Below are 13,410 nucleotides of genomic sequence, written 5' to 3' on the forward strand. Positions count from 1 at the left end.
GCTGCCCATCAGTGCCACCTGTCAGTGCCCATCACAGCCACTTGTCAGTGCTGCCTATCAGTGCCCATCAATTCTCCATATCAGTGCCACCTTATCAGTGCCAACTCATCAGTGCCCATCAGTGAAGGAGAAACCAAAATTTTATAACTGAAGAAAAAATTTTTTTTTTCAAAAATGTCGCTCTTTTTTTAGTTTGTTTAGCAAAAAATAACCCCAGTGGTGATTAAATACCACCAAAAGAAAGTTCTATTTGTGGGAAGAAAACAATAAAAATTTTGTTTGGGTGCAGTGTTGCATGACCACGCAATCGTCATTCAAAGTGCGAAAATTGTCCTGGGCAGGAAGGGGGGGGGAGTGCCTGGTATTGAAGTGGTTAAGGATAGTGTTCATATGAAGCCATTTATTATCACATAGTTGTTTGGCTCCTTTCTAAATAATAGCAGAAATCACCCAAATGGCCCTGACCAAAAGTTTACATACCCTGAAATGTTTGGCCTTGGTACAGACACACGCAGGTTAAAATGGCAATTAAATGTTTATTTTTCACATCTGTGGCTTTTAAATTTGCAAAATGTCTGTGTATAAATGGTCAATGGGTTTGTTAGCTCTCAAGTGACTGTACTGAGCAGGCTAGATACTGAGCCATGGGGAGCAGAAAAGAACTGCCAAAAAGACCTGTGTAACAAGGTAATGGAACTTTATAAAGATGGAAAAAGATATCCAAAGCTGTAAATATACCAGTCAGTACTGTTCAATCACTTATTAAGAATTATACATTTTGGGGATCGCTTGATGCCAAAGTCAGGTAGACCAAGAAAGATTGCAGCTACAACTATCAGTTGAATTGTTTAGGATACAAAGAAAAACCCACAGGTAACCTTAGGAGAAATGCAGGCTGCTCTAGAAAAAGACAGTGGGGTGATTTACTAAGAAGGCACTGCACCAGTTCATACATTAATTGTTGCGCTGGAGAAGTCATTAATCGAACGTACGAACAGGCACACATTGAAGCGCAAATAGCGATAATAAATACCCTCATATGTAAACTGCAACTGGTGCTGAGGTAACGGGGTGCTGAGGTAACGGTTTTCTCATTGGTAATAGCGCACGCCCAATACAGTTGGTTAATTTAATCTAATTGGATGTGTCTTGTTAGACAATTAGTAGGTGTTCTCAGTTAATTAACCCTTTTGATGCTAATCTCATTCCTATCACTTCTAATATATCTTTGAAATGTGTTTGTAATGTATTGAAAAAAAAAAAAAAAAGAACAGAGAAGTGTTTCTAAACCCAATAAATTAATATTTTCAAATCTTGATCTTTAACCACCTGACCAGAGCACTTTTTGCGATTCGGCACTGTGTCGCTTTAACAGACAATTGCGCGTTCGTGTGACATTGCACCCGAACAAAATTGACGTCCTTTTTTTTCCCCCACAAATAGGGCTTTCTTTTGGTGGTATTTGATCACCTCTATGGTTTTTATTTTTTGCGCTATAAACAAACTTTTTGCTATAATAAATACCCCCCAAAAATATATAAAAAAAACTTTTTTTTTTTTTTCCTCAGTTTAGGCCGATATGTATTCTTCTACATATTTTTGGTAAGAGAAATCGCAATAAGTGTTTGGTTTCATAAAAGTTATAGCGTCTACAAAATAGGGGATAGTTTTATGGCATTTTTATTTTTTATTTATTTATTTTTTTTACTAGTAATGGCGGTGATCTGTGATTTTTATCGGGACTGCGACATTATGGCGGACACATTGGCCCCTTTGACACATTTTTGGGACCATTGGCATTTATACAGTGATCAGTGCTATAAAAATGCACTGATTACTGTAAATATGTCACTGGCAGGGAAGGGGTTAACACTGGGGGGGTGATCAAGGGGTTAATTGTGTTCCTTCCCTATGTTCTAACTGAAGGAGGGATGGGACTGTCTAGGGGAGATGACAGATCGTATGAACAGACAATCAGTCTTTTCCCCCCTCAGAGAACCGGAAACTGTGTTTACACACACAGATCCCAGTTCTTAGTGTGTCACCAGCGATCACGGGAGCCCAGTGGCGATCGTGACCGCCGGGCACTTGCATTGGCTCCGGGGGGAGTGCAGCGGGCACGCGTGCCTCCGGTGGCCACAGGGCGAAGCAACGTCACATAACATTGTTCCGCCCAGCTGTTCCATTCTGCCACAGTAAAACTGCGGCGGCTGCTCGGCAAATGGTTAAATACATACACTGCAATCAGTTAGATCTTAAATTAGATTTAGTGCAAGAGCCTGTTTGATTTCCTATAATTTGAATTGTTCAAGTGCGTCTTCCTATTACCTATTTTGCCTAAATATCGAGTCATACAGAGATTGGCCAATCAAATTGCATAGTGCATGACTATCAAGTGCCATATTTGGAATGTAGATGTGCCATGACCCACTTGTATTTTCCAAAGATATTTCTTGGGCATTATACAAGGCACATGAGAAACCACCTTTTTTCAAGACATGCTGAATGATCAGGAATCTTCATACTACGGCTCTCCAGCTGTTGGAAAACTACACATCCCATGAGGCATTGTAAAACCCTGACATTCACAGACATGACTAGGCATGATGGGAATTGTAGTTCCTGAACAACTGTAGGGCCGTAGTTTGAAAACCCCTGTGCTAGACCATTTTTATTCCTCCAGAACTGGGAGTGTGGCATCTACCCAACTTCCCTCTGCTAGTGGACACAAGAACATTATATATATTGTAGGAAGCAATGTACATTGGCCCAGAAGTGAATCTGTACACGGGAAGTAGGTATGTGCTTTGAGGCCAAATCATTTAGACATACACACATGACCCACACAAACGCTACCCCATGTAAAAATAAATAAAAAATTATCTTAATTTGCAAATAAGGATCATCTCTTCCTCAGAGAACAGTGAGCTGGGCATGGCCACCGCTTCCGGGAACCAGATATGTGCCACGGGTACATACCTCCGCGCACACAGCAGTTACACATCTCACATACACAGCAGTCGCGCATCTAGCTGCAGCAACCCAATTTTTATGGAAATTAATAAAAGCAGATGCAGATTTCCAGGACAACAAATGTTTATAGTGAAAGGCAACTAGTGTTTTCTATTAAACAAGGTCTAAATGGGCCATTGACATGCATCACAGTTGAAGGAATGTGTCTTTGCAAAGTTAAATTAAACTAAATTAAATCCTTTCTTATTTTTGCTTGGGGATAGAGTGCAGAGGGATTAGAAGTCTTGTCAGTTTTTGGGGATGTCTGCACCCCTGACAGGGTGAGGGCACCTCCCAAATTTTGCCACTTTCTCCTTCAAACTTATTCACTTCCTGTCACAGAGCCAAACAGGAAGTGAGGGTAAAACCCTACCAATGTCTTTCCTTGGGGACACACAGGTCAATCTAAATAGTTTCCCCTTTAGGTAAATTGCACTCTAGCATTTTGCTGTGTACACCCCAAATTATTAGGTATCTTGGACTTTGGGGTTAGTTTGCTAAAGGCAAATCCACTTTGCACTACAAGTGCACTTGGAAGTGCAGTTGCTGGAGATCCGAGGGGGACTTGCAAGGAAAATAAAAAAACAGCATCTTTGCTTCTACGTGATTGGATGATAAAATCACCAGTGCTTCCCCTAAGATTTACAAGATACACAAGTACACTTGTGTTGCAGAATGGATTTGCCTTTAATAAACCCCAAAATACCTAATAATTTGGGGTATACACAACAAAGTTCTAGAGCGCAATTTGCCTAATGGGGACACTAGTTAGATTGACCTGTGTGTCCCCAAGGAAAGATATTGGTAGGGTTTTACGCTCACTTCCTGTTTGGCTATGTGACAGGAAGTTAAGACAATTTTCAGAAAAGGGACACAAAGCCCAACCTAAAAAAGACAAGCAGGGGTTCTAACACTCACTTGGTTTCCCTCAAATGCCCACAATTAGAATAGGATTGTCTTGAGCTAGATTTTAGCTCAGTGCTCTAAATCAGTGGTTCTCAACCCTGTCCTCAAGTACCTCCAACAGGCCATGTTTGCAGGTTTTCCTTCATCTTGCATGGGTGCTTTAAATCAGAGTCAATGGCTTGGTATTTTGGACATCTATTTTAGCTAAGATAAATTCCCAAAACATGTCCTGTCGGGGGTACTTGAGGACCGAGGCTGAGAACCACTGCGCTAAAATGGAAATTTGTATACTTCTTAATTTTCCTTTACTGGTGCCTATCCATGGCAGCATACGCACAATCCATGCATATGCTACCATGAAGGCACCAGGAAAGTAGCTTGTAGACAAATTGCACCTTTTTTTGTTTTGTTTTTGTTTTGCCATGCCAATCAGTCTAGTTAAGCTGCAGCTGGGAAATCTGTTGCATGAATATTGTTTAACCACTTGACGACCGCCTCACGCCGATGTATGTCGGCAAGGCGGCACGGACAGGCAAAATCACGTACATGTACGTGATTTGCCTTCCGTGGGTGGGGGGTCCGATCGGACCCCCCCCCCGGTGCCGGAGTCGTCTTTTGTTCCCCGGCGATCGGAGGTGAGGGGGAGGCCATCCGTTCGTGGCCCCCCCCTCGCGATCGCTGCCGGCCAATGGGAACATTCCTTTGCTGCTGTATGCTAAACAGCAGCAAAGGAAATTATGTCATCTCTCCTCGGCTCGGTAGTTTCCGTTCCAGCGCCGAGGGGAGAAGACATCACTGTGAGTGAAAACACACTACACAACACAGTAGAACATGCCAGGCACACAAAACACCCCGATCGCCCCCCCGATCACCCCCCAATCACCCCCCCCCGTCACAAACTGACACCAAGCAGGTTTTTTTTTTTTTTTTTTTTCTGATTACTGTATTAGTGTCAGTTTGTGACAGTTACAGTGTTAGGTCAGTTACTGTTAGCCCCCTTTAGGTCTAGGGTACCCCCCTAACACCCCCTAATAAAGTTTTAACCCCTTGATCACCCCCAGTCACCAGTGTCGCTAAGCGATCATTTTTCTGATCGCTGTATTAGTGTCGCTGGTGACGCTAGTTAGGGATGTAAATATTTAGGTTCGCCGTCAGCGTTTTATAGTGACAGTGACCCCCATATACTACCGAATAAATGTTTTAACCCCTTGATTGCCCCCTAGTTAACCCTTTCACCACTGATCACCGTATAAGTGTTACGGTTGACGCTGGTTAGTTCGTTTATTTTTTATAGTGTCAGGGCACCCGCCGTTTATTACCGAATAAAGGTTTAGCGCTCTGATCGCCCCGGTGGTGATATGCGTCGCCCCAGGCAGCATCAGATTAGCGCCAGTACCGCTAACACCCACGCACGCAGCATACGCCTCCCTTAGTGGTATAGTATCTGATTGGATCAATATCTGATCCGATCAGATCTATACTAGCGTCCCCAGCAGTTTAGGGTTCCCAAAAACGCAGTGTTAGCGGGATCAGCCCAGATACCTGCTAGCACCTGCGTTTTGCCCCTCTGCCCAGCCCACCCAAGTGCAGTATCGATCGATCACTGTCACTTACAAAACACTAAACGCATAACTGCAGCGTTCGCAGAGTCAGGCCTGATCCCTGCGATCGCTAACAGTTTTTTTGGTAGCATTTTGGTGAACTGGCAAGCACCAGCCCCAGGCAGCGTCAGGTTAGCGCCAGTAGCGCTAACACCCACGCACGCACCGTATCCTCCCTTAGTGGTATAGTATCTGATCGGATCAGATCTATACTAGCGTCCCCAGCAGTTTAGGGTTCCCAAAAACGCAGTGTTAGCGGGATCAGCCCAGATACCTGCTAGCACCTGCGTTTTGCCCCTCCGCCCGGCCCAGCCCGCCCAAGTGCAGTATCGATCGATCACTGACACTTACAAAACACTAAATGCATAACTGCAGCGTTCGCAGAGTCAGGCCTGATCCCTGCGATCGCTAACAGTTTTTTTGGTAGTATTTTGGTGAACTGGCAAGCACCAGCCCCAAGCAGCGTCAGGTTAGCGCCAGTACCGCTAACACCCACGCACGCAGCATACACCTCCCTTAGTGGTATAGTATCTGAATGGATCAATATCTGATCCGATCAGATCTATACTGGCATCCCCAGCAGTTTAGGGTTCCCAAAAACGCAGTGTTAGCGGGATCAGCCCAGATACCTGCTAGCACCTGCATTTTGCCCCTCCGCCCGGCCCAGCTCAGCCCACCCAAGTGCAGTATCGATCGATCACTGTCACTTACAAAACACTTAACGCATAACTGCAGCGTTCGCAGAGTCAGGCCTGATCCCTGCGATCGCTAACAGTTTTTTTTGGTAGCTTTTTATTGAACTGGCAAGCGCCAGCGGCCTAGTACACCCCGGTCGTAGTCAAACCAGCACTGCAGTAACACTTGGTGATGTGGTGAGTCCCATAAGTGCAGTTCAAGCTGGTGAGGTGGCAAGCACAAGTAGTGTCGCGCTGCCACCAAGAAGACAAACACAGGCCCGTCGTGCCCATAATGCCCTTCCTGCTGCATTCGCCAATCCTAATTGGGAACCCACCACTTCTGCAGCGCCCGTACTTCCCCCATTCACATCCCCAACCAAATGCAGTCAGCTGCATGAGAGGCATTTTCTTTATGTCCTCCCGAGTACCCCTACCCAACGAACCCCCCCAAAAAAGATGTGTTTGCAGCAAGTGCGGATATAGGCGTGACACCCGCTATTATTGTCCCTCCTGTCCTGATAATCCTGGTCTTTGCATTGGTGAATGTTTTGAACGCTACCATTCACTAGTTGAGTATTAGCGTAGGGTACAGCATTGCACAGACTAGGCACACTTTCACAGGGTCTCCCAAGATGCCATCGCATTTTGAGAGACCCGAACCTGGAACCGGTTACCGTTATAAAAGTTAGTTACAAAAAAAGTGTAAAAAAAAAAAAAAATATATGAAATAAAAAAAAATAGTTGTCGTTTCATTGTTCTCTCTCTCTATTCTCTCTCTCTATTGTTCTGCTCTTTTTTACTGTATTCTATTCTGCAATGTTTTATTGTTATTATGTTTTATCATGTTTGCTTTTCACGTATGCAATTTTTTATACTTTACCGTTTACTGTGCTTTATTGTTAACCATTTTTTTTGTCTTCAGGTACGCCATTCACGACTTTGAATGGTTATACCAGAATGATGCCTGCAGGTTTAGGTATCATCTTGGTATCATTCTTTTCAGCCAGCGGTCGGCTTTCATGTAAAAGCAATCCTAGCGGCTAATTAGCCTCTAGACTGCTTTTACAAGCCGTGGGAGGGAATGCCCCCCCCCACCGTCTTCCGTGTTTTTCTCTGGCTCTCCTGTCTCAACAGGGAACCTGAGAATGCAGCCGGTGATTCAGCCAGCTGACCATAGAGCTCATCAGAGACCAGAGTGGCTCCAAACATCTCTATGGCCTAAGAAACCGGAAGCTACGAGCATTTTATGACTTAGATTTCGCCGGATGTAAATAGCGCCATTGGGAAATTGGGGAAGCATTTTATCACACCGATCTTGGTGTCGTCAGATGCTTTGAGGGCAGAGGAGAGATCTAGGGTCTAATAGACCCCAACTTTTTCAAAAAAGAGTACCTGTCACTACCTATTGCTATCATAGGGGATATTTACATTCCCCGAGATAACAATAAAAATGATTAAAAAAAAAAAAATGAAAGGAACAGTTTAAAAATAAGATAAAAAAGCAAAAAAATAATAAAGAAAAAAAAAAAGCACCCCTGTCGCCCCCTGCTCTCGCGCTAAGACGAACGCAAGCGGCGGTCTGTCGTCAAACGTAAACAGCAATTGCACCATGCATGTGAGGTATCACCACGAAGGTCAGATCGAGGGCAGTAATCTTTGCAGTAGACCTCCTCTGTAAATCTAAAGTGGTAACCTGTAAAGGCTTTTAAAGGCTTTTAAAAATGTATTTATTTTGTTGCCACTGCACGTTTGTGCGCAATTTTAAAGCATGTCATGTTTGGTATCCATGTACTCGGCCTAAGATCATCTTTTTTATTCCATCAAACATTTGGGCAATATAGTGTGTTTTAGTGCATTAAAATTTAAAAAAGTGTGTTTTTTCCCCAAAAAATGCGTTTGAAAAATCGCTGCGCAAATACTGTGTGAAAAAAAAAAAAAATGAAACACCCACCATTTTAATCTGTAGGGCATTTGCTTTAAAAAAATATATAATGTTTGGGGGTTCAAAGTAATTTTTTTGCAAAAAAAAATAACTTTTTCATGTAAACAATGAGTGTCAGAAAGGGCTTTGTCTTCAAGTGGTTAGAAGAGTGAGTGATGTGTGACATAAGCTTCTAAATGTTGTGCATAAAATGCCAGGACAGTTCAAAACCCCCCAAATGACCCCATTTTGGAAAGTAGACACCCCAAGCTATTTGCTGAGAGGCATGTCGAGTCCATGGAATATTTTATATTGCGACACAAGTTGCGGGAAAGAGACAAATTTATTTTTTTTTTGCACAAAGTTGTCACTAAATGATATATTGCTCAAACATGCCATGGGAATATGTGAAATTACACCCCAAAATACATTCTGCTGCTTCTCCTGAGTACGGGGGTACCACATGTGTGAGACTTTTTGGGAGCCTAGCCGCATACGGGACCCCGAAAACCAAGCACCGCCTTCAGGCTTTCTAAGGGCGTGAAGTTTTGATTTCACTCTTCACTGCCTATCACAGTTTCGGAGGCCATGGAAAGCCCAGGTGGCACAAAACCCCCCCAAATGACCCCATTTTGGAAAGTAGACACCCCAAGCTATTTGCTGAGAGGTATAGTGAGTATTTTGCAGACCTCACTTTTTGTCACAAAGTTTTGAAAATTGAAAAAAGAAAAAAAAAATGTTTTTTCTTGTCTTTCTTCATTTTCAAAAACAAATGAGAGCTGCAAAATACTCACCATGCCTCTCAGCAAATAGCTTGGGGTGTCTACTTTCCAAAATGGGGTCATTTGGGGGGGTTTTGTGCCACCTGGGCATTCCATGGCCTCCGAAACTGTGATAGGCAGTGAAGAGTGAAATCAAAAATTTACACCCTTAGAAATCCTGAAGGCGGTGCTTGGTTTTCGGGGCCCCGTACGCGGCTAGGCTCCCAAAAAGTCCCACACATGTGGTATCCCCATACTCAGGAGAAGCAGCTGAATGTATTTTGGGATGCAATTCCACATAGGCCCATGGCCTGTGTGAGCAATATATCATTTAGTGACAACTTTTTGTAAATATATTTTTTTTTTTTGTCATTATTCAATCACTTGGGACAAACATGCCTCTCAGCAATTTCCTTGGGGTGTCTACTTTCCAAAATGGGGTCATTTGGGGGGGTTTTGTACTGCCCTGCCATTTTAGCACCTCAAGAAATGACATAGGCAGTCATAAACTAAAAGCTGTGTAAATTACAGAAAATGTACCCTAGTTTGTAGACGCTATAACTTTTGCGCAAACCAATAAATATACGCTTATTGACATTTTTTTTACCAAAGACATGTGGCCGAATACATTTTGGCCTAAATGTATGACTAAAATTTAGTTTATTGGATTTTTTTTATAACAAAAAGTAGAAAATATCATTTTTTTTCAAAATTTTCGGTCTTTTTCCGTTTATAGCGCAAAAAATAAAAACTGCAGAGGTGATCAAATACCATCAAAAGAAAGCTCTATTTGTGGGAAGAAAAGGACGCAAATTTCGTTTGGGTACAGCATTGCATGACCGCGCAATTAGCAGTTAAAGCGATGCAGTGCCAAATTGGAAAAAGACCTCTGGTCCTTAGGCAGCATAATGGTCCGGGGCTCAAGTGATTAAGGGGGGGGGGGGGGGGGGTGAAATGCATTCATTGCATTGAGCATGCATCTGCAAAACAAATTATTAACAAAACACATAAAACATAAAAATTTGCTTCAAATTTTATTGGTCAACAAAACAGGACTTGGAAAAGAGCAAGGAAAGCAAAAAACACATGTATGTTAATTTGAGACACTAACAGAATATGGTTTTGAGGTCAAACGGACAGTCTCTTAAGGATTTAAACATTTAATAGTCACAACATCTTGAGGAAGATTTTGCAAAATAATGCAGCACAGACAATTAAATCAAAGTGAAACTAACAATCTACAAACAACACACATTGACAACATCAAAAATATTTCACACACATCCAGCAATCTGGCCTTTTTTTTCAGGGCAAAGTAAAGAATGCTATCTGCAAGCTTTATATAACATAGATTTGGTTTGTGTGCTAATGAGGAAATTGACAACACATGCACAGTCCATGAAACACACAAAATGCAAGTTCACCCAGTGTAGAGACAGAAATTCAAAGTGGGTACACCTGTTAAGGCTATCCTTAAATTACTAACCCAAAAAACACACTCTCTTAGCATGCCCAGAAAAATCCAAGTGCTGTTCACACACAAAAAAACAAAGTCCCTGAGCATGCTCAGACCAACCCAAATACATTTCACACACCAAAAGCCACAGCAAAAAACCAAAGTCCCTGAGCATGCGCAGACCAACCCAAATGCAGCTAGCACAAAATAAGCCACCCCCTTGTCCAAAATTAAGCACATCATCCAGCATGCTTCCAAATTACAGATGGGCCACCCCACCTCCCAGTCCAGGGGGGCAAATAAAGAGCCTAACATGGGCAAAAGTTATACAACAAATACCATTGCATTCTATGGGAACTGACTTGTTAATGTTGCTAGTTCCCACTTGGCTGGCTTATATTCTATTTATTGGCCTTAAAATGGGTATGGGGACTCAGGTCCCACCTTGAGGGACATATATCAATGTCACCAATTTGGACAACCCCAAAAAAGAAACAAGAAGTGTCTTTAAAAAAGCAAAATTGCTTAAAAGATAATAACTTGGGGGGGGGGGGGGGGGGGGGGCTTACTCTGCCTGTAAAGCGGTGCATCTGTAGCATGTAATCAAAATGCTGCTTCAAAGCTGTACGACTTTAGAGAAAACTTACAAATCTACATTGAAGCTGCAAGATTTTAACCCAAAACAAAAAATAGCCTGCCCCCCCCCCCAAATACATACAAGGCCATTTGGGTCTGTTAAGGCTTAAAGTGAGAACCCCCACGTGAAAAATACCACCCCAAACGAAAAAAATATTGTGCCCCTCCCACACACTAACAAACCCCTAGCCAAACACACAGCAAGCCAGCCTATGAAAGGGGGTGGATGCTTGCGGGCAGGAGGGGCTCGGGCACCCAAAAAGTCAACCACCTTGTTCCCATATTCAGGGGGACAAGGCCCTCTCCCCCACCCTAGGCTGGGGTTATGGTGGGGCTGCAGACAGGGGGCATTACGGAATGTGGCAAGCCCCTTTAAACTATTGGGTACAAGGTGCTTTGTGGTTGGTATTGGGCTGAGCCCAACATGCCCCAAAGGCAGCCAGCTATGTTGAGTGCATGTGGCCTTGTGTGGTTTAGGAGGGGGTTGGGAGATAGCTCTTCTCGCCCCTTTCCTAGCTGGCCCTGTTGCATGCTCTGAAAAAGGATGTGGTTTGGATTGGTGAAGGCAGCTCATGGCCTTTTCAGAATGGAGTGGAGTGTAGAGTTTCCCTTTAAAAGCAAAAGCTAGCCAATGGAAATCCAAGGGATTAGAGGGGGGAGACAATAGCATTGGAGAATGGAGTGTAGAGTTTCCCTTTAAAAGCAAAAGCTAGCCAATGGAAATCCAAGGGATTAGAGGGGGGAGACAAGAGCATTGGAGAATGGAGTGTGGAGGAGTTCCCCTTTAAACGCAAAAGCTAGCCCAAGGAAATCATATGCATCAGAGGGGGAAGGTAAATGTCCTTTTAGGAGGAGCTGGAGGAGCGAGAGTCTTTACATAATTTTAACAAGGTGCATGGCAACGTAACATGCTAACATGACCTGTGTGCAAATCTCCTTAAAAAAAATACATAGGGGTGAACCAGCATAAAAAAAAAAAAATTTTTTTCAAGTTTAGAGGTGCGCCCATTCAACCCATGCAATTGCATGTACGTTGCTTAAGATTTACTAAGATTTTGGCCACACAGTGAACCAACACAGTTCTAAACGTACTTGCAGGCACAGCAGGCTTTCTCTGAAAAAGTTACTTTCTCATTCTATTTTGGGCATATATGTTACTTTGGCAGTTGTTACTAAACTTCCTCACATCACCCCATAATATTGGCACCTCCATCTTCTGTTAATATTGAATTGGAGATGCCATGTGCCATGTCCATAGTGGTGCACAGATTGCATTCTCCCATGCGCTGAGATCGCTATAGTAAATGGGGGACTCGAGCTGTTACTGGCGCACCATGTTGTAAATATTGAAATGTGCATTACGCCTCGCTTCGTGCCTCTACTGATGGAGCATGGCTTTCATAAATCACCCCCAGTGTGTTGTTTTTGAGAAGCACGAAGATACTTGCATAAAAACGAGCTGCATGGTTGGGCTGCCAGGAAGAAACTTTTACTGCGCCAATGCCACAAAAAAGGCAGGGGAGGTGTGTCAAGGTGCTGTTGGGCATATTGTAACTGGGCTTTTTATAGAACACTCACCTGTTAAAAAGCAGTGCTTATCCTGTATATACTGGACCAAATTCTTAGGCTGGCTATACTTGGGTCCGTTTGTTCAATCAGCGGGTTAAATGAAAAAACTGACCCGATTCTCCCATCTCTTGCTTGAATAGGTACAAATATGACGGCGAATATTGGAGTTATATGGTACATTGTCATTCTATACACTTTGGAGGCAAAAAACTTAACAGCAAACATTTTAACCACTTCAGCCCCAGAAGATTTGGCTGCTGAATGACCGGGCCATTTTTTGCGATTTGGCACTGCATCACTGACAATTGCGTGGTCGTGCTACGCTGTACCCAAACAAAATTGACGTCCTTTTTTTCCCACAAATAGAGCTTCCTTTTGGTGGTTTTTGATCGCCTCTGCGGTTTTTATTTTTTGCGATATAAACAAAAAAAGAGCGACAATTTTGAAAAAAAGCCACAATATTTTGTACTTTTTTGCTATAATAAATATCCCCATTTTTTTTAAAAAAAGCTAATTTTTTCTCAGTTTAGACCGATCTTTATTCTTCTACATATTTTTAGTAAAAAAATCGCAATAAGCGTATATAGATTGGTTTGCACAAAAGTTATAGCGTCTACAAAATAGGGGATAGATTTATAGCATTTTTATTATTTATTTTTTTTACTAGTAATGGCAGCGATCTGTGATTTTTATCATGACTGCGACATTAAGGCAGACACATCGGACAATTTTGACACATTTTTGGGACCTTTGGCATTTATACAGCGATCAGTGCTATAAAAATGCATTTATTACTATAAAAATGTCACTGGCAGTGAAGGGGTTAACACTAGGGGGCAATCAAGGGGTTAACTGTGTTCCCTGGAAAGGG

Source organism: Aquarana catesbeiana, linkage group LG02 (assembly GCF_042186555.1).
Source record: "Aquarana catesbeiana isolate 2022-GZ linkage group LG02, ASM4218655v1, whole genome shotgun sequence".
In the NCBI taxonomy this organism is placed as follows: domain Eukaryota; kingdom Metazoa; phylum Chordata; class Amphibia; order Anura; family Ranidae; genus Aquarana; species Aquarana catesbeiana.